Raw genomic sequence first — 23,752 nt, 5'->3', positions numbered from 1 at the left:
TAGAAATGGGCGTGGTGGAGGGGCTCAGTAGCGCCACCTTTTGACAAAAGTGGGGGTTAGTTTTTCCTACAGTCACCAAACTCGGTACACATATTATTCTCATCAAGCCGGACAATTTTCTAATTTACATTCATTAGCTCCGACCAACAGGAAGTCAGCTATTTTGGTTTGAATGTTAATTTTTTGAAAAAACAGGCTATGAATTTTATACTACTACTCCTACAGGGTTTATCCAATTTACACCAAGCTTTTTTTAACTTGTTGCTAACACATTGAAGTTGTTTAATTGCAAACGGATTTTGGATATCTCAAACGGTTTGGCCGTGGCGAGGCAACGAATTTATGGCAAGAAAAGGGAAACAAAGTGTTATAACTTCTGCATACATTAATTGATTTTGATGAAACTTTGGCTTAGTCTTCGTTGTACAAGGCTGATCACATGGATTTGACTATTGTGATTCAAAGTCATAGCGCCACCAACTGGAAGCAGAAAATGTGTCACTTTCAGCATACATTGAGATCACCCTCTTATTTTTACCTGATTTGCTTCAAAATTCATCAGAATAATGTTAAAACTTGGCACATGTAATCCTTTGAAAATGGGCAGGGAGGAGGGGCTCTATAACGGCACCTTGTAGTGCAGTAAATGTGGAGTGAATTTGACATAGTCCTTTGATGTTTAACCGTTTTAAGTGCCTATTGCCCGCTGTGCACAGTTGCCCTGAAGCCACCGGGGTGGCGGTGCCACCGGGCTTGGGCCCGCCATCGCTGCTCGCAGCTATATTTATTTATTTATTTATTTATTTATTTATTTATTTTTATTTTTTTTCGTCTTCCGGGGCTTTTTGGGGGCCTTAACATGCTCAAAAACTCTTGAAAATTGGCACACACATTGGAATCCGCGGCCATTAGGACGCCGGAGAGGCTGGTACCCGGGCGTGGCAGGGGGGCTCGACAGCGCCCCCTTGAAAAAAGTCTGAAAATTTGGTCCATATATTAAACATGCTTGCACGTATTAGTATGAAACTCGGTACACATATAGACCTCATCGGGCCGAACAACTTTCGCGCTCTAAGTTAATCGCCACGCCAACAGGAAGTCAGCTATTAAGGGTTGTTTGAAAAACGCATGCTCTGGAATTTGATATACTCCTCCTAGACGATTAATCCGATCGCCACCAAACTCGGTCAGCATGAAGTCAAGACACTGATGATTAAAAATTGCCAGGGGATTTTTGATATCTCGAACGGTTTGGCCGTGGCGAGGCAACGAATTTATGGCGAGAAAAAGGAAACAGGAAATGTGTTATAACGTCTTAATACATATATTGATCTTTATGAAACTTCACGAGTGTGTTCGTTATAGGAGTCTGATCACATGGATGTGACTATTGTGAGTCAAAGTTATAGCGCCACCAACTGGCAGCAGGAAGTGTATCACTTTTTGAAATGTTTTGAGATCACCCTCTTATTTTTACCTGATTTGCTTCAAACTTCATCAGTGTAATGTCAATACACAGCAGATGTAGACCTATGACAGGATTTTTGATATTTGAAATATTGTTGCCATGGCAACAGGTCAAACTGTAATAATATTCTTGAGTGTTTTTGAGGCTCTTAACATGCTTCAAATTGCATGAAACTCGACACACATCTTCAATATTGTCAACCAGTAGACATGGACAAAGCCATAGAAATGGGCGTGGTGGAGGGGCTCAGTAGCGCCACCTTTTGACAAAAGTGGGGGGGTTAGTTTTTCCTACAGTCACCAAACTCGGTACACATATTGTTCTCATCAAGCCGGACAATTTTCTAATTTACATTCATTAGCTCCGACCAACAGGAAGTCAGCTATTTTGGTTTGAATGTTAATTTTTTGAAAAAACAGGCTATGAATTTTATACTACTACTCCTACAGGGTTTATCCAATTTACACCAAGCTTTTTTTAACTTGTTGCGAACACATTGAAGTTGTTTAATTGCAAACGGATTTTGGATATCTCAAACGATTTGGCCGTGGCGAGGCAACGAATTTATGGCGAGAAAAGGGAAACAGGAAATGTGTTATAACTTCTGCATACATTGATTGATGTTTATGAAACTTCAGGAGTGTGTTGGTTGTAGTAGTCTGATCACATGGATGTAACTATTGTGAGTCAAAGTTATAGCGCCACCAAATGGCAGCAAGAAGTGTATCACTTTTAAAATGCTTTGAGATCACCCTCTTATTTTTACCTGATTTGCTTCAAACTTCATCAGTGTAATGTCAATACACAGCAGATGTAGACCTATGACAGGATTTTTGATATTTGAAATATTGTTGCCATGGCAACAGGTCAAACTGTAATAATATTCTTGAGTGTTTTTGAGGCTCTTAACATGCTTCAAATTGCATGAAACTCGACACACACATCAATATTGTCAACCAGTAGACATGGACAAAGCCATAGAAATGGGCGTGGTGGAGGGGCTCAGTAGCGCCACCTTTTGACAAAAGTGCGGGTTAGTTTTTCCTACAGTCACCAAACTCGGTACACATATTATTCTCATCAAGCCGGACAATTTTCTAATTTACATTCATTAGCTCCGACCAACAGGAAGTCAGCTATTTTGGTTTGAATGTTAATTATTTGAAAAAACAGGCTATGAATTTTATACTACTACTCCTACAGGGTTTATCCAATTTACACCAAGCTTTTTTTAACTTGTTGCTAACACATTGAAGTTGTTTAATTGCAAACGGATTTTGGATATCTCAAACGGTTTGGCCGTGGCGAGGCAACGAATTTATGGCAAGAAAAGGGAAACAAAGTGTTATAACTGCTGCATACATTAATTGATTTTGATGAAACTTTGGCTTAGTCTTCGTTGTACAAGGCTGATCACATGGATTTGACTATTGTGATTCAAAGTCATAGCGCCACCAACTGGAAGCAGAAAATGTGTCACTTTCAGCATACATTGAGATCACCCTCTTATTTTTACCTGATTTGCTTCAAAATTCATCAGAATAATGTTAAAACTTGGCACATGTAATCCTTTGAAAATGGGCAGGGAGGAGGGGCTCTATAGCGGCACCTTGTAGTGCAGTAAATGTGGAGTGAATTTGACATAGTCCTTTGATGTTTAACCGTTTTAAGTGCCTATTGCCCGCTGTGCACAGTTGCCCTGAAGCCACCGGGGTGGCGGTGCCACCGGGCTTGGGCCCGCCATCGCTGCTCGCAGCTATATTTATTATTATTCTTCTTCTCCAAAATGAATCGCATTTTAGAGGGCCTAAACGTGCTCGAAAACTCATGAAACTTTGCACACGCGTCAGAAGTGGTGAAAATTTACGTCTGTTATGGGTTTCGGAATTGGGCGTGGCAAAATGGCTCGATAGCGCCATCTAACGTACAGCCCCGCTCGCTACATTACACTAGGGCTTTGAAATTCGGTACACACATTTATCAGCCCAGTACCTACAAAAAATTCTCTTGGAGCGAAATCCGAAACCAAACAGGAAGTCAGATATTTTGAATTAATTCACCGTTTTTTGCATTTTCCAGACGTCGTACTTTAACGAACTCCTCCTAGAGATTTAATCAGATCAATGTCATTTTTGGTCAGTCTAATCTAAAGGCCTTTGTGACGTTAAATTGCGAAGATCTAGAGTTTTCACTGAAGGGCGTGTCCGTGGCGGCCTGACAAAGTCTGATGTTTCGCCATGAAAGAGGAAGCTGCTGTAACTCAGGCATACAATGTCCGATCTGCCCCAAACTTCACATGTGTGATAAGAGTCCTGGCCTAAAGATATCTATATGACAATATTTAGTTAGTCATAGCGCCATCTGCTGGCAACAGGAAATAGCATGCTTCACAATGTAATTCACTACCAGAGTCACATTTCCTTATGCCACGAAGTACCAAACATGCTAGAGACACGTTAAATCATGCTACACTTGGCTGAGTGCTAATTTATGCGATTAACGCCACGAAAGAAACAGGAAGTTGTTGTAACTCAGGCATACAATGTCTGATCTGCTTCAAACTTCACGTGTTCAATGATAGTCCTGGCCTGAAGACATCAACATGGCAAAATTCAGTTATGGTGAAAGCGCCACCTGTTGGCCGCAGGAAGTGTGGCATTTCGAAATGACTTTGGCATAATTCTCCTGTAGTCACTCACTTAAATGCATGACGCCCACTGTTCACTGTTTTCCTGAGGCCAACGGGTGGCGGTGAGCCCGGGTGCGAGGGCCCTCTCAACGCTGCTTGCAGCTTTAATTCACTTCTGTATCTATAACTTATCCCAACGGTACTCCTTGAGTCCCCCTAGTGGGCTGGATAGTGAAGCACATCTTTCATGTAATACCCTGACATGAACAAAAGACAAAAAACAAATAATTCGGAAACTGAAAGCCTAAACCAAACAACTAGAACAAAAGCTTCTCAGCGCACTGTGAGAAAAGTCGAAATTGGGTGGATGAACTATGATGGACAGGGCTTTGTTCAAATGAGAGCAAAAAAAGGAGGAACAAGGAAGCTGAGTGTGCCAAAAGATTGGAAAAGAAAAGAACTGATGGAGGAGGCAATTCGTTTGTTTTTCCCAAATGGAAAGAATTCTCTTGGCAGCCTTTCAGAATTCGAGTTGGATCTAACAAACTATCAGGAAGTGTCATTAGACGAAAAAAGCACAGTGGTAGAAATGTATGATGTATCAAAACTCACCATAATGAGGTTCTATCTCACAACAAAAAAGCGGGACAGGGAAGCTGAAATGGAAAGTGAAGTGGAAATATCAGATTCAGACACAACGGAGGACTTGCACAATAAAAATCAGGATCAAAGCCTTCCCACTTCTTCCAGCAAAATGACTGACTTCAATCAAGCTTCAGACAATGATGTAATTTTTGTGGAAAGTGCATACAGTGTGTCTCCCTTACATTCCACAGAGGATCTGCAGGATTCCGATGATCTGAATGTTCCTTTTCAAAGTTCTTCTCTGATCTCACCAGATGATTTGGACACAAGCAATGTAGTGACAGTATTCAGTGGAAACCTCACTGGACTAGATGAACAAATCTTAGATGACACTTTGCCTCTAAGCCCAGAACCCCCCGTCCATTACAAAAAAATTCTTGTTGTTCATCGTGGACAGATATTTTCTGAACTTCTTTCACATTTCTGTGATGAAACACTGGAACATGCACAAAGTGAAGTAGAAGTGAAGTTACTCCTGCCAAATGGGCAGTTTGAGATGGGCCATGACATCGGTGGAGTCTTCAGGGATTGCTTGTCAGAATTTTGGCAAGAATTTTATGACCAGTGCACACTGGTTTTAAAGTTCCCTTTCTTCGTCATGATTTTGGTAAAGAAAAGTGGGAAAGTGTTGCCAGAATAATTCTCTTTGGATGGAAAAAAGAGAAATACCTCCCAATCAAACTTGCACCCGTCTTCTTTGAGCAGGCAATACAAGGCTCTGTAAAAAGTGATCTAATTGACAACTTTTTGTTGTATGTCGCGGAAAAAGAGCGTGTGGTTTTAGAAGGTTGCAGAACAGACTTTTGTGGTGCAGACCAGGAAGAATTGCTTGATCTTGGACAACTACAGTTGTCGGAGAATACCCACTGAAGAAAACTTCACACAAATCTTGCAAGAACTGGCACACAAGACTTTGATTCAAGAGCCTGCTTATGTTCTTGAACAGTGGACAAGCATACTTGGACCTCTGAGCAAGGACCTTGGGGAAATCAAAGATGTGTACAGTGCATTAAATCCAACAGTGAGGAAAATCGTGAGATCTCTCAAATTCCCCGAAACAATGAATACGCACCAGAAGGACATTTCAAAGCATTTGTCAGCTTACTTGCGGGAGTGTGATGCAAAACGACAGTCTCTGTTTCTGAGATTCTGTACCGGATCAGATTTGTTTTTAGGCAAAACTATAACAGTTGATTTCACAGACCTTAAAGGATTTGAGAGAAGACCAGTGGCACATACCTGTGGCTGTTTCCTAATGCTTTCAGTGCACTACGACAATTACCCAGATTTCAGATCTGAAATGAATAAAGTCCTAGAAAGCAATGTCTGGGTCATGGACATAATTTAGTGACTGAAATGATTTATGACCAGCACTCATGGTACCTGTTTTTCATGGCCTGAACATAGTAACATTTACATACACTTACATTCATCGTACACATGCATGCTTAAAGTAAAAAGCACTTTAATTTGTTCACTTAATGCTGTAGAAAACATACTGTTTTCCTTGTTACCTCAATTACATTGCTTGTTATAATGTGTTAATAGACCTTCCTCATACATTTAATATAATGTACTATTTTCCCCTTTCCATTTAAACGGACATATATTTTATGCATAAAACATTCACTTTAATTTTGTTCTGGTTATGTTGGACATCCATTTTAGACTTTTAATTGTGAAATATCCCCATTGTTTTGGTGCAGCCTACAGTACATTAAACTATACAAATTGTTCATGTTGCCTGTAGTCAAATGGCTTTGAACTGTTCTTAAATTACCTTTGAGCTTGTTGCATTATTGTGAACCTGTAGTGCATGCTATAGGTTGAACGGTTTTGAAATGTTGAGTTTTATGAAAGTTGTTCTATTGAAATAATTTTACTGCAGTTTGTTGCATTTTTTTTTTTTTTTTTTTTTGTGCATTTGAATATGGAAAAGATACCACAATCAAATAAATGCACAACTAAGTTGAAAACAGTTGCTTGTCTTTTTATTTATTTATTTATTTTTTTATTTGAACCTTTTAAAATGTATTGCCTTTTTTGTAGCTATATATATACACACCGTTCAAATGTTTGGGGTCAGTAAGATTTTTTTTTTTTTTTTATGTTTCAAAAGAAGTATCTTCTGCTCGCCAAGCCTGCATTTATTTGAATAAAAATACAGATAAAACAGTAATATTGTGAAATATTATTCCTATTTAAAACAGCTGTTTTCTATGTCAATATACAGTAAAGTGTAATTTATTCCTGTGATCAAAGCTGAATTTTCAGCAATTTTCAGTCTTCACTGTCACATGATCATTCAGAAATTAATCTAATATGATGATTTGATGCTCAAGAAACATTCATTATTATATATAAAAAACAAATTTGCAAAAATATTTGCAATTTAATCATTTTAATGAAAATTTACCAAAAATATGGCTAACAAAGTTAACAAAACAAAGCAAAGTTTCAATGTCGAGAGACACTGCTCAATCAGTATCTGTCTAGCCAGTCTTCTCATCAGTCTTTTATACTCAAACAGTTCACTGCTGATGTTAAATTCTCTTCTGTCATCAGCTGGAGAGTTGCCAAGTCTTCCACAATTCTTTTAAGGTGTTTCTGACGTAGCCTGTGTTTTCTCCTGTTAGCTCTCCTCTTGGCTCTTCTCTGTGTCTGTCTTAATTTCGTCTGTAAAATATGCCTTATCTACAGCATTACAATTTCCTTGTATCTAATACATAAATATTCTTTACTCTAAGTACAGGTAACTGTTATTCCGTACTATACACTACAGTTTAATATTTCTTTTTAACAAACATAGTAAAGTAAAGCAGCCATATACAAGCTACTTCAACATGGTTAAGTATACATGCATACATAATAGCAATTAACATCATTCTTATACAAAGTATTCTTTTATACAATCCATCATTTCAATACATTTTTATGCATCAACACTAATTGGGTTACATAAAGCTACTACAAATAAGAATAAAAACTTTAAACAAAATAGAGTAATTGCATAATCATATTCAAATATATATATATATATATATATATATAATATATATATATATATATGAATATATGAATATGATTATGCAATATATATATATAGAGAGAGAGAGAGAGATTTTTTTTGTGTTTTTTGTTTTTTGTTTTTTACCTACTAAAACTAAGGGCCAGAATTACTAACAGCATAAGCCAGCCATTAAAAACTACTGTCAGGATTTACTAAAGAAATGCAGTGAAGAACTAGCACTGAGAAGGTGGAGGTCATTATGAAAATTATCTGTCTGCGTCTGTGTTATAAAATGTGTGCGTTATCAGTAAATCACTTGCCTTGCAGAATTTCCCCCATCGCATTGTTTATGGAATTAAGCTCTAATGATAATTTGCCCTGTTAATCTGGCCCTAAATAACCAGATCTCTATTTGCCACAGCATGCTGTCCTCCTTTGTGCATGAATGTTGATATTATGGAACAAATTATTCCTGCCCTGTGAAAACACAAATCATTAATCATTAATAATTCAACATCGCTATGATTGTTGTATAAACATGCACAAGGAATCATAATGGGAGAATATAAAAGGGTTAGTTCACCCAAAAATGAAATTTCTGTCATTAATTACTCACCCTCATGTAATTCCACAGCCGTAAGACCTTCTGAACACAAATTAAGATATTGTTGATTGAATCTGATGGTGAGGCAGTGAGGCCTGCATTGATAAGACACAGCTTACCAACTCATGTACCTGTGTACACAGATGGATCAAAGTCAGACAGTCGGGTATCTGCCGCAATAGTGATTGGGTCAAAACGCTATGGCAAGTGTATTTCTGGACAAAGTTCAATTTCCACATCTGAAGCTTGTGCATTAGTTCTAGCTCTTGAACAAATGGAGAAGGAACAACAACGTAATTTTTTAATTTGCACAGATTCTAAATCCTGCCTACAAGTGCACTTAGATTCTTTGAAAACTGAACATCCTATAATTATCAGCATAATAGGAAAAGTGGACTCTTTAAAGAAACAAGATGTTAATGTTGTTTTTTGTTGGATACCAGTCCATATAGGATTGACTGGTAATAAACAAGCAGATAAAGCAGCAAAGGAAGCACTTCATTTGGAAATGACAGAATGTAAAATACCAGCATCTGACGTTAAACCTTATTGAACCTGTACATTTACAATAAATGGCAAATGAAATGGAACGAATGGGTAAATAACAAATTATATAAGGTGAATCCAGTTTTAAATCAAGGACTTATAAGTTATTATTTTGAAAACATACGACCAGGTTGTATATACGAGATGCCGAATTGGACATTCAAGACTCACTCATTCATATTTATTGAAGGTGGAAGAGAAACCGGTCTGTGATTTGTGTAAGAATTTAAGTGTAAAACATATTTTAATAGAATGTGCTTTTTTAAATAATGTTAGACAACGGTTTTATACAGAGAACACATTAATGGACATTTTTAAATAGGTTTCTCCTGGAGTAATTTTAGAATTTCTGCCCAATATTCAATTGAAAGACTATGTAATTGTTGTTATTATTAATGTTGTTGTTATTGGTATATATGCCTGATTTTGTATAGTGATTGTTTTTAAGACAAAATTGTTAAATTATTGTAAACAATGTATTGAAGTGATACTGCTGATTGCCATGAATATAGCCATTGCTGCTGATATGGCATTAAATCATAAATAAATAAATGAGTCCTGCATTGCCAGCTATAGCACTCCCTTTTTCAAGGCCCAGAAAGCTTGTAAAGACATTTAAAACAGGTCATGTGACCACAGTGTTTCAACCTTTATAGAATAAAGCGATACTTACTGGATACTTACAGTAGGCTCATAGAGCCTGGAGCCTAATTATGTCCACAGCATATGAATCAGGATCCCCAGTAGAAGTGTAATTGGTATTGGTACATGGTATTCTAAAGAGACATGAGAGAAAATGAATACATTGTATGCCATTATTAACCCTAAACAGATAACAGAGACTCACATTTAGTTGTCAGACAGGAAAGTGGTCACATACTATAACTACTGAGTCTTAGTAAATATGAGGCAGTGACAGAAATAAACTTTTTCCAATAGGCAATCTTAGTCATCTTTTATCCAAGTATTTTAAATATAACCAATAAATTCAGTTTTAATAACCAGACACAACAAGGCTGTTATCAAATGAAATCAGTATTAACAAAATCCATCTTTGAATCTCATATGCTGCGTCAGAATTGATATTTATATGTACTTACACAGATTCAATCTGTTAAATATGCAGTTCAGTCATTAAACTCTAGATTTGATGGTCCTTAACACAATCTGAAAATATCAACAGCATTAACTACTCGGCACAAGCTGATTGGTTCATGTTACATATGCAGCCAATAGGCTTGCTCCTTTAGGTTTCCTCTGACACCCTCCACCTTTCCCAACTTGCTACAGGGTTATTATATATGCTATTCTTGCAGCAGCATCATTGTTGGGATAGTTACTCTGTGACACTGTCACACAAAATGCATGTTTTACCGCTCTATTTATTACAATGATTTTATGTATTATAGAGTTTTAATTGGTTTACATGTGTTTTAGTCCATTTTATTCCTCTTAACATTTTAAGTGTGTATGTCTTTAAGAAATGAATGGTTGGCAGGTAAAACATCTGTATAAAGAGAGCAGCATGGCAAACAAACAAGGACTCACTAACAGTCATCTTAACTGGATTGTGGAGTTACCATTTGCGGACTTACCTCTCCAGACAAAACTTTTGGACTATCACTACTTGGACATTTGTATATACACTGGTGGACACTCACATTGGGACTTTTATCAGCACACTAGGATTCTTGGACTGTTTTAGGGTATGGTACTTGAGACTGTATGCTTTTAACTGACTGAGTTTTCCTGGTTTTATTGTGTTGTTTTAAAGTTCCTGTGAAATATTGTAAATACACAATTCTTATTTAAACTTATCACTGTTTTATATGTCATTCTTTTAACCACTAGCAAACTCACACAGTAAAATCTGACCCCATTTTAGATCTTGTGACTCAACCAATTTGGCTGATTGTTACAACTCAAAAAAAAAAAAAAATTATTACTCATTAATATTTACTCCTTTCAAAGTAATATAACTACTTATTACTTTCTGACAACAGTACTTACACTACTATTTACATTACTTTTTTAAAAATTGAAAGGAAACCGCCAGTGTGGTGGCATAATTTCACGAGCATGAGCCAGTACTTTTGTTGCAGATTACATACAATATGTACAATGCAGAAGTCTTAGGCACATTCATATTATTTAAGCCATTTATATCTTTTGAAATGTATCAGCAGGAAATATTACTTTTTGCATTTCGTAACATTCCTTTTGCTGTTAAATGTAATAAACCTGTGAAATTGTATGCACAAGGAGTCTGACAACAGTCAGTGATCCACACTTGATCACATCATTTAGGGATCTGGTATTACAAAATGAAACAGAATAAACTTAGACGCTTGAAAGAAAGCAACCTGCAAAGCTGTCTGTAAATGTGTAGGTGTACCTACAACAAAAGCTGTTTTAAACACCAAGGGTGTTAACACCAAATATTGATTTAATATAGTTAATAGAAGTTATTTCATAATATCTATTCATGACATTGAAAGCATCCTCACTTTACAGTATGCCTAAAACTTTTCGCATTACTGTAGCTTTGCAGGCAGCTTTCTTTCAGTTTTCTTCAGTGTGCTGTAGACATTGCCACAGTTCGTCTGGATTTAGTCTGTCTCAGTTTTTTTCTTTTTCTTCATGTAATCCCAGATGGACTCAAAGTCAGATCAGACTTGTGGAGCATCAGCTGTTGTCAGAAATGTCCCTGGATTATTTATGTTAAATATTATAATTAATAGCAAAGGGAATGTTTGCTAATGTAAACTAATATTTCTTACTGACACACTACAACAAAAGATATAATCAACTTTTCAAAAATAAAAAAAATAAATACATTATCGGTGTGAACAATACTCACACCAATTATTACACAGTAGCTTCGAATAGTGCATATGAGTTGTGCCTATTTAATTATTTATTCAATACACATTGAGCTGCTATTGTACCATCAGTCTTTTTCTTAGCTGTTGCTCAGCCACAGGGAGTGTTAAAGGTTTGTAAAAGCAAACTAAGGGCAGCATTGAGGGTAATTCCTTACTTTTTTCAAGTAACTAGTAAAGTATAGTTGCATTACTTTTTAATTTACAAGAAAACATCTGAGTAATTTTTTCAAGAAAGCAACTCCAGTTACTTTATTTCCCATTTATTGACTAACAGCAATCAGGGCAGAGTAAGTGCAGAGGCCTTGTGTGCACTGTGTAAACATAGTACTACACTAAATGCCAACATGCATTTACTCATCTCACTTGCACAAAAGCAGATTCAGTATGCCTCAAAATGAATGAAAACAGTGAAATGCAAACTCAGAACATTACGCAAACCTGCAATTATTGAATATGTTAAATAATACAAATATTCTATATGTATTTAATCCTGTTATAATAGCCAGTGTCTTTGCTGCTTCTTCAATTTGAAAGGTTTGTTTGAGCTTCACTGTCTACTGTACAGACAAGAATTTACATTAGCTTCAGCCTCAGGCTTATTCATTTGACTTTTGCCATAAAAGGGCTTTTTTACATTTGCCAAAAATAGAGTTTTGTATATAAAAAATAAACAAGCAATCCCAGCCCAGATTAAAAAAGTAGCTCAGTAATGTAATTAGTTACTTTTTTAGGTAGTAACTCGATACTGTAATGCATTACTTTTAAAAGTAACTTTCCCCAACACTGACAATGGGTAATGGATTCTTGAGCAACAATGCAAAGCTCAGGAGTATGGTTCAAGGTTATTTTGCAAGACTTATCACTATAAATCACATTTATCACTATAAAAGGCAACAATAATAAAAATGATCAAAGTGAAATATAACTTCTTCTTACGTTAAATTGTGGCTTAGATACTCTTGATTTATTGTGATGTCCACATCTGTTTGTCAATGAACAATGACAACAGAGCCTTTGAACAGAGAAGCTTGTTTTGAGACTTGTGTGAGATGTAATGTTCAAACAAAAAGTTAAATAAAAGTATATAGGCTATATATATATATATATATATATATATATATATATATATATATATATATATATATATATATATATATATATATATATATATATATATATATATATATATATATATTATTGTGAGGATTAAGTTAGAATGTTAGATCAAATACCAGCCATGGACAGCAAAGTCATATTTTGTATTGTTATGTCACTGTTTTAAGAAATAAAACATATGATATATACTGTATGTGTATATATATATATATACATACAGTACAGTCTAAAAGTTTGGAACCACTAAGATTTTTAATGTTTTTAAAAGAAGTTTTATCTGCTCACCAAGGCTACATTTATTTAATTAAAAATACAGTAAAAAACAGTAATATTGTGAAATACTATTACAATTTAAAATAACTGTGTACTATTTAAATATATTTGACAAAGTAATTTATTCCTGTGATGCAAAGCTGAATTTTCAGCATCATTACTCCAGTCTTCAGTGTCACATGATCCTTCAGAAATCATTCTAATATGATGATTTGCTGCTCAATAAACATTTATGATTATTTTTAATGTTGAAAACAGTTGTGTACTTTTTTTTTCAGGATTCCTTGATGAATAGAAAGTTCAAAAGAACAGCATTTATCTGAAATACAAAGCTTCTGTAGCATTATACACTACCGTTCAAAAGTTTGGGGTCAGTAAGAATTTTTATTTTTATTTTTTTGAAAAGGAATTAAAGAAATTAATACTTTTATTCAGCAAGGATGCATTAAATCAATCAAAAGTGGCAGTAAAGACATTTATAATGTTACAAAAGATTAGATTTCAGATAAACACTGTTCTTTTGAATTTTCTATTCATCAAATAATCCTGAAAAAAAATATTGTACACAAATATTTTGTACAATTGTACACATTAAATGTGCAGCAAATCATCACATTAGAATGATTTCTGAAGGATCATGTGACACTGAAGACTGGAGTAATGATGCTGAAAATTCAGCTTTGATCACAGGAATAAATCACTTTGTGAAATATATTCAAATAGAAAACAGTTATTTTAAATTGTAATAATATTTCAGAATATTACTGTTTTTTACTGTATTTTTAATTAAATAAATGTAGCCTTGGTGAGCAGACGAAACTTCTTTTAAAAACATTAAAAATCTTAGTGGTTCCAAACTTTTGGACTGTACTGTATTTTTATTTTTTTTTTATTGAACAGTTAATAGAATATTAAATATTCTATAAATAGTATAAAAAGTGTGCTCACAGTCCAGCCATCAATGCTGTTTGTTGCCTCGTGATTGGTTGTGACCTTTAAGAAAATGGGAAAAGTTAATTACATGTTTAAACATTCAGGAGACAATTTCAAATATCACTGTTATGTTTAACAAAAGAATTCAAGACAAACGCAAAAAGATGAAAAAGGATCTTTACAGGTGGTAGTTGCTCCAAACACTAACTTTGGATTTCCTACAAGGTAAAGACAATAATGATGAAGACTTACTCCTTAAATAGCACAGCCAGCTTGAGGCCATTCCTTTTCCGTTCAGAACTTATAACCTTGATGTTCCCTCTTGTGGTCCAAGGTTGCAGACACAGATCTTATTTTAGTGCATAAAAATATATTATTATTAATATTATTATTACTGCAATATTACATTCAAATAGCTTGTAATGAGGAAAGTAGGCTAATATACCATTTTCTAGTCCTCCAAGTCCAGTCCTTGAAGGATCAGTTCACGAAGTCGGAGGTAAAGGTCTGTAATTTCATAAACATCATCTGGCATGACAAGGTTATGCTCAGCCATGAGTTGTACACATAGTTGAAAGACATCCTCATCACAAGGATAGTCTTTAAACAAACACTCCTCCTGGCAAATACTCTGTTTTATTTCTGAAACTGGATGCAAGAAATTCTGCACGCCATATAAGCTGGGAACAGAAAACATGATTGAAGGTCGACCACTGGGGGCACGTGGATTGTGAGTTGGCCGTAATCCTGTGGCTATTCCAAGCACTGACCGTTTCCATCTAGCTCTTCCTTCAATAAAGAAAAGAAATAGGAAAAAAAAAAAATTGTTAATCATATTGGTGACATTCTACAATAAGGTTACATTTATTACTTTATTAATGAAAAATTATTAATTTGTTATTATAATAATTAATTTATTGAATGAAAAATGAACAATGCATGTATTACAGTATTTATTAAATTTTGTTAATGTTAGTTAATGACAATACAGACATTCATTGTTAGTTCATGTTAATTCATAATGCATTGAATAATGTTAACAAACACATTTGATGTTTAATAATTCATTTGTTCATAAAACATTAACTAAGATCAATAAATGCTCTAAGTATTGTTTATTAGTTCATGCTGTCTAAAGTAGGTTCCTTTACTAATGTTTTAATCCAAGTCCAATACTCTTTATAACCACCATGAACTAAATGTGTTACCTGAATGAAATGCTGGAAGCATAACTGGATAAGAGATTTATCGATGAAGGTGTCCACAAAGTGTCCATCTTCTTTTAGCTGTTCAAAATGATCCATCCAAAACTGTATGCACTGGCTTCTCAAGGTGGACCACCATCGTTCTATTCTCTGGTTCCCAATGCTTGGACCAAGTGTGACACATTCTGCACTTGTAGTGTCTCTGAAAAATGTTTGCATCTCTGCAATATGAGTGTTTTCAGTTCCATGGTCGATGCGAATTCTGTGTGGGCATCCCCTATTATCAGCAACAGCTTGTATAAAATAACCTGCAATTACTCGTGGGTTATTATTTGTTTTATACGCTTCAAGCCAGATAATTTTTCTTGAAAATCCATCTATGCATCCGTTTATGCATATTCCGTAAGGTTTTAATTTATCGTACCCGTCTATATGACTGCGGTCAAGTGGGCCGCGCGTCGAGAATACATGGTCAAGCCAGCCGCACTTTTTTTTAGGTCACTCGTCTATTATGGGGTCAGATTCCCGCCAACTGTATTGCAGTCACGGATCAAAAAATAATAAACGTGAATCACAAATTTAAAAACACATGTAAAAATATATAGCACAAACTTAAAAAAATAATGCAAAATGATCGGAATGGCAAAGAACATGGTCACGGATCAAAATATAATAAGCGTAAATCGAAAAACTAAAAGCACATTTAAAAAACATAACAAGCATGAATCAAAACTTTAAACACATTAAAAATGATATTGCACAAATCTTAAACTTGTGTTTATGCGTTCTTAAAAGTTGTTTTCCTTGCTTTTATTACTCTTTTCTTTCTGCTCTCTTTACATTTTCTGCTTATATTTTACTATTTTGTGCGCTTGTGCAGTTTTTCTCTTTGCTCTTCTTTCTACGTTCTGCTCTTGCTTTTCCAAATGTTGCAGTTCGAGTTTCATGTAAATTAGGCTGGGCTTAAGCGCCACCATTGGTCCACTAGTTCTAGATTGACAGCTCCTCCTCTAGCCAATCAATCGAAGGGAGGGAGATGACATCACTTCAATGCGACTCATGGCTACTGATGCTCACACTCATACAGGAGAAGATAACCATCACAGCTGGCAATTTCCGAGCTGGGGTAAACTCTTTCTGTTGCAGGACACTGTTATAATGTGTATATATATACATTATAACATATGTACATATGTACCTTCATACATATGTACCTGCAACTCGACCTGTCACCGGTATATAGGCTACTTCTACCTGGACAATCTTTTATTGTTAAATTTACCATCCTAACGACAACCTGTAACAGTTGTGCCTGTCTGACGATCTATCATTGTTATATTAATCTTTAATGCACCTATCACTGGACTTGGCACCGTGAAACGCAGCGTCCACCATGCAGCAGCCTCACAACATCACTCTTATGTGTGCCTGGCTCGTCTATACCTGTTTTGTTACTGTTAGATATTTTTAGTATTCATACAATAATATTAATAATAATATGCTTGCTTGTTGTCTCTTTTATTCCTGTCTTTTGCACAAGAGAATATAACATATGAAACCTACCTTACTAGGCTAATATATTTGCTCGTGAATTACATTTAAAGTAAGATATGCCATGGCAATTGTTTAGATCAGTAGTTCCAAAACTGGGGTACGTGAGGTGACAGAGGGGGTAACGTTACGCGAACAAAATGCAGAATTTTGCCATTCATTTAATTCTTCTCTACATTAAAATAACATTAAAACTGATCATGTATTTTCTAACAGGTACAATATGCCATATGACATCCAATCAATATACCACATCTTTTGCGGTCAAATCTGACAGAGTCCATTTCCACATGCAGTGCACATATGGGTGCATATAGCCTACAGTATAGGTTTGCGTGGGGAGTCTGCACCCTGAGCAAAACGCGCAACATACTGCCATTCTGTACCTGCAGATTTAGTACTTACTAGCACGAAGAACAATAGCCTGGCACAAAAAGGGCTTAAATATCAATTTAAGATTCAAGCTCTTGATACAAAACATAGCCTACCTTTTGTGAGTTCTTGTTTTTAATGTTGATAATATTATATGAGCAAGAATGCAAATCCAAATATCCACACAACAGTTCAACAAACAAAGGGGTAATATTAAGTGTTATTCTTCACAGTATTGTCAGTATTTGCTCTATTTTGCATCGAAAACAACAGCAGGATTACAACACAGCAGTGCTTCGAGAACGAATCTGCAACTTTGAATGAATTGTTCGTGAAAGTCATGATTCATTCATAAATACAGCCACTTGCTTCTTTGAATGAATGACTCGATGACTCAGGCATTAAGACAGTGACTTAGCGCCATCTACCATATAAATATTATACATTAATTATTATACATTATGCATATTAATTAATGCTAATAGTTTTATACATAATTTATTAATTTTATTACATGTTTTGTTGTAATGTTTAATATTCGTTTATTGTTCTACATTATTAATGTTAACATTAATCTTAATAGTAATGTTAATTAATATTGATCATTAATTTTACTATTAAATTAAAATTTTTGATTTTAGTGTTTTTATATATACAATAATTATTTAAACATTATTTATTAATTTTAATGTTAATTATCATACATGCTTAATGTAAATTGTTTTATTTTTATATATAAAACATATATACATCAAAAATAAAAATTGTAAAAAGTACCTTCATAGGCTAGCTCATTCTGTCAACTGATATTTATTCAGGGTCACCCTGGCTATTACTGTACCAATTTTCATATCATTTTACTGTACAGTTTGCGAGAAAATTAAAGTCAAAATAGCCCACAATATCCATTTTCAAACACTCATAAAAACTTTTTCTTTACATATTTGCTCATTCTGTCAACTGATATTTATTAAGTGCTCTGGCTATTACTGTACTCATTTTTGTATCATTTTACTGTACAGTATGGGAGAAAATTAAAGTCAAACTCACCTATAATATCAAAGTGCATTCAAGCACTTGCACTGTAGCCCATATTCAAACACTCATAAAAATCTTTTCTTTATAGGTTAGCTCATTCTGTCAACTGATAGTTATTCAGGGTCACACTGGCTATTACTGTACTCATTTTCATATCGTTTTACTGTACAGTTTTGGAGAAAATTAAAGTCAAACTCATCCACAATATCAAAGTGCATTTCAGCACTTGCACTGGCCCATATTCAAACCCTCATAAAAATCTTTTCTTTATAGGTTAGCTCATTCTGTCAACTGATATTTATTCAGGGTCACTGTGGCTATTACTGTACTCATGTACAGTTTGGGAGAAAATTAAAGTCAAACTCACCTCCACTATCAAAGTGCATTTTAGCACTTGCACTGTGGCCCATTTTCAAACACTCATAAAAATCTTTTCTTTATAGGTTAGCTCATTCTGTCAACTGATATTTATTCAGGGTCACCCTGGCTATTACTGTACTCATTTTCATATAGTTTTACTGTACAGTTTGGGAGAAAATTAAAGTCAAACTCATCCACAATATCAAAGTGCATTTCAGCAATTGCACTGTGGCCCATATTCAAACACTCATAAAAATCTTTTCTTCATAGGTTAGCTCATTCTGTCAACTGATATTTATTCAGGGTCACCCTGGCTATTACTGTACTCATTGTCATATCGTTTTACTGTACAGTTTGGGAGAAAATTAAAGTCAAACTCACCCACAATATCAAAGTGCGTTTTAGCACTTGCACTGTGGCCCATATTCAAACACTCATAAAAATCTTTTCTTTATAGGTTAGCTCATTCTGTCAACTGATATTTATTCAGGGTCACCCTGGCTATTACTGTACTCATTTTCATATCATTTTACTGTACAGTTTGGGAGAAAATTAAAGTCAAACTCACCTATAATATCAAAGTGCATTCAAGCACTTGCACTGTTGCCCATATTCAAACCCTCATAAAAATCTTGTCTTTATAGGTTAGCTCATTCTGTCAACTGATATCTATTCAGGGTCACACTGGCTATTACTGTACTTATTTTCATACCATTTTACTGTACAGTTTGGGAGAAAATTAATGTTAAACTCACCCACAATATCAAAGTACATTAAGTTTGCACCATGGCCCATTTTCAAACACTCATAAAAATCTTTTCTTTATAGGTTAGCTCATTCTGTCAACTGATATTTATTTCGGGTCACCCTGGCTATTACTGTACTCATTTTCATACCATTTTACTGTACAGTTTGGGAGAAAATTAAAGTCAAACTCACCTCGACTATCAAAGTGCATTTTAGCACTTGCACTGTGGCCCATTTTCAAACACTCATAAAAATCTTTTCTTTTATAGGTTAGCTCATTCTGTCAACTGATATTTATTCAAGGTCACCCTGGCTATTACTGTACTCTTTTTCCATATCATTTTACTGTACAGTTTGGGAGAAAATTAAAGTCAAACTCACCCATAATATCAAAGTGCATTCAAGCACTTGCACTGTAGCCCATTTTCAAACACTCATAAAAATCTTTTCTTTATAGGTTAGCTCATTCTGTCAACTGATATTTATTCAGGGTCACCCTGGCTATTACTGTACTCTTTTTCATATCATTTTACTGTACAGTTTGGGAGAAAATTAAAGTCAAACTCACCCCCACTATCAAAGTGCATTTTAGCACTTGCACTGTGGCCCATATTCAAACACTCATAAAAATATTTTCTTTATAGGTTAGCTCATTCTGTCCACTGATATTTATTCAGGGACACGCTGGCTATTACCGTACTTATTTTCATACCATTTTACTGTACAGTTTGGGAGAAAATTAATGTTAAACTCACCCACAATATCAAAGTACATTAAGTTTGCACCATGGCCCATTTTCAAACACTCATAAAAATCTTTTCTTTTATAGGTTAGCTCATTCTGTCAACTGATATTTATTCAAGGTCACCCTGGCTATTACTGTACTCTTTTTCCATATCATTTTACTGTACAGTTTGGGAGAAAATTAAAGTCAAACTCACCCATAATATCAAAGTGCATTCAAGCACTTGCACTGTAGCCCATTTTCAAACACTCATAAAAATCTTTTCTTTATAGGTTAGCTCATTCTGTCAACTGATATTTATTCAGGGTCACCCTGGCTATTACTGTACTCTTTTTCATATCATTTTACTGTACAGTTTGGGAGAAAATTAAAGTCAAACTCACCCCCACTATCAAAGTGCATTTTAGCACTTGCACTGTGGCCCATATTCAAACACTCATAAAAATATTTTCTTTATAGGTTAGCTCATTCTGTCCACTGATATTTATTCAGGGACACGCTGGCTATTACCGTACTTATTTTCATACCATTTTACTGTACAGTTTGGGAGAAAATTAAAGTCAAACTCACCCACAATATCAAAATGCATTTTAGCACTTACACCTTGGTCCATTTTCAAACACTCATAAAAATCTTTTCTTTATAGATCAGCTCATTCTGTCAACTGATATTTATTCAGGGTCACCCTAGATATTACTGTGCTCATTTTCATATATTTTTACTGTACAGTTTAGGCGAAAATTAAAGTCAAACTCACCTATAATATCAAAGTGCATTCAAGCACTTGCACTGTGGCTCATTTTCAAACACTCATAAAAATCTTTTCTTTATAGGTTAGCTCATTCTGTCAACTGATATTTATTCAGGCTCACCCTGGCTATTACTGTACTTATTTTCATATAATTTTACTGTACAGTTTGGGAGAAAATTAAAGTCAAACTCATCTCCACTATCCACCTCCACTTGAATGCACTAAAAGTGCATTCAAGCCCTTGCATCGTGGCCCATTTTCCAACACTCATGAAAATCTTTCCTTTAAAGCTTTGCTCATTCTGTCAACTGATATTTATTAAGGGTTACTCTAGCTATTACTGTACTCATATTCGTATAATTTTACTGTACAGTTTGGGAGAAAATTAAAGTCAAACTCACCTATAATATCAAAGTGCATCCAAGCACTTGCACTGTAGCCTATATTCAAACACTCATAAAAATATTTTCTTTATAGGTTAGCTAATTCCTTCAATTGATTGTTATTCAGGGTCACCCTAGATATTACTGTACTCATTGTTGTATCATTTTACTGTACAGTATGGGAGAAACTTAAAGGCAAACTCACCTCCAATATCAAAGTGCATTCTAGCACATATGGCCCAAATTCGAACACTAATAGGTTTGCTCATTCTGGCATAACATTTTACTGTAGAGTTTGGGAGAAAATTAAAGGCAAACTCACCTTCAAACATCAAAAGTCATTCTAGCACTTACATCATGTCTTATTTTCAAACACTCATAAAAATCTTTTCTTGATAGGTTTGCTCATTCTGTCAACTGGTATTTATTCAGGGTCAACCTGACTATTACTGTACTTATTGTCATATATTTTTACTGTACAGTTTGGGAGAAAACTAAAGGTGAATTTACCCTAAATATCAAAGTGCCAACGTATCCCATCAGATGGTTGATGTGCCAATTCATCAAGGGAGTCACCCATGAGCTGAAGGCTATTCTGCAGTCACACAGGGCCCCAAACCCATCTTGGAGATGTCTGTCATGACCACTTTCCTTCTGGAAACAGAGCCCAGCATTATCCTGTTCTAATAAAAATGGGACGATTTCAAGGGGACCAAGAACACAGTGGTGGCGAACTCTAAGAAGGTACAGGCCTGTGTGCCACTCACGAGGTGGAACACGTCTTTCAACCAGTGCTGTAGCCTAACCTTTCAACCAAATAGCCTTGCCGCTTCTGAAATCTATTGAGGGGAAGAATAGACCCCAACTTGAAAAAGGCTGCCATGCTCCCGATTTTCTGTTCTGTTGCAAAAAAGAGAGGGCCGCGTCTATACACTTCATAAAGTTATGCGGAGCTCTAGAGAGTATGAATTGAAGGAATTTAGGAATTCGTATTCCACTCCCTCAAAGGCAAATCTCAAGAATGGCCTTTTGTGGGGGGCTTTCTAGATATGAAAGTCAGAGTCTTTCAGATTGACCAATATAAATTAATCTCATGAGGATCCGGTTCAGACGTCACAGATCAAGAATGGGCCTGAGACCGCCATCATTCTTTGGAACAAGGAAGTAGCAGCTGTAAAAGCCTGACTCTCTGCATTCTGAGGGAACTATCTCCACATCACCTTTTTCTAGCAGAGACTGCACTTTGGCTTGGAGGACATGAGACCTGTTGCCTGAGACTGAGGAGTAAATCATGCCCAAGAAGCGTGGTGGTCTGCGAGCGAAATGGAGCTAGTAGACTCGTTCTGTTATTTCTGATATCCAGCTCGACAGCATGGGGATGGCAGTGTTTCGCACTGAAGCAAGTAAGAGGCACCTGTCACAGCATTGAGAGGAGGGGAATGCTATTTTCATGAGAATGCCAAAATTTTGCTTGATGTGTTACAGGCTGCATCTCATGCTGGAGAGGGAGAGCGGCACCTGTTATAGCATTGAGAGGAGGAGGAATGTTCTTTTCAATGACATTTGTCTTTTTGATGAACACAATCAGAGTTATATTAAAGGGTTAGTTCACCCAAAAATCACATTTGTTTCATGTCAAATTATGATATTTATGCAAAATCCAAGAGGTTTTTTCATCCTCCATTGAAAGCAACAAAGTTGCAACAGTCAAGGTCCAGAGTAGTAGTAATCTATTACTATTAAGTAGTAATAGCATCAATAAAATTGTCAACATGACTACAGTGTCACATGTCTGCTGTGTTGTGTTTCTTAGTTTGAACAGTCTGTTAATTATGTAATTAGTTTCCTCCAGTGTTCATTTACTCCCTTATTAGTTCCTTTGTTTGACTTCACCACCAGTCCCACTCCAGTGCCAGAGGCCAGCCAACCACCACCAACGATGAACGATGTGACGGAGATGCTGTTTGAGCCCACCGCAGACAGTGGAGACCGGCCACCATGAGAGACAAGCCCATACCAATGATAAGGACAGAGTGTTTTGTAGCTCAGACCACCTACAGAGTCTTACCAGGTGTGCAAGCTGCCAACACCATTCATCACTGAGTTAGGCTCAGTGGTCTCCCCCTTGGTCAAGCATTGACCTGCCTACACCTACAGCTCCATCTGGCTCTACCTTCCCCCCAGCTCTGCCGCCATCCTCAGTCCCACCTACTCAGCCTCTGTCCTCAGGATTCCCGGCTCCACCTCGGTCACCGGGACCATCGGCTGCACGTGAGCTCATCAGCTCCATCTGGGTCTCCATCTTCGGTTGCTTCTCTGTTGGTTGTCCTCAGGGTGTTGTCTGCCACCAAGTCGACTGGGTGCTGCAAGAGTTAGAATGCACTTATATAGTGGAGTTTTGCCTTTAATTTGATTCAAAAATGTACAGTAAAATGACATGAAAATAATTACAGTAATAGCCATTGCCATTCTGAGCAAATATCTATTGACA

The 23,752-nt window shown here is 35.8% G+C and overlaps 1 long non-coding RNA gene across 1 annotated transcript; it reads right to left on the bottom strand.

Annotated features, from left to right (window-relative positions):
• Positions 1-7,892: 7,892 nt before the first annotated feature.
• Positions 7,893-17,058, bottom strand: LOC137034678 (uncharacterized). The gene is made up of 7 exons (XR_010896965.1): positions 14,555-17,058; positions 14,362-14,458; positions 14,125-14,169; positions 12,724-12,799; positions 9,576-9,678; positions 8,369-8,487; positions 7,893-8,229 (listed from the first exon to the last, which is right to left on the bottom strand). It is a non-coding gene; the product is annotated as an uncharacterized lncRNA (long non-coding RNA).
• Positions 17,059-23,752: the final 6,694 nt, after the last annotated feature.

Source organism: Chanodichthys erythropterus, chromosome 13 (genome assembly GCF_024489055.1).
Source record: "Chanodichthys erythropterus isolate Z2021 chromosome 13, ASM2448905v1, whole genome shotgun sequence".
NCBI lineage: Eukaryota > Metazoa > Chordata > Actinopteri > Cypriniformes > Xenocyprididae > Chanodichthys > Chanodichthys erythropterus.
Note: the sequence above shows the minus strand (reverse complement) of the source record. Positions and strands in the feature narration are given on the sequence as shown.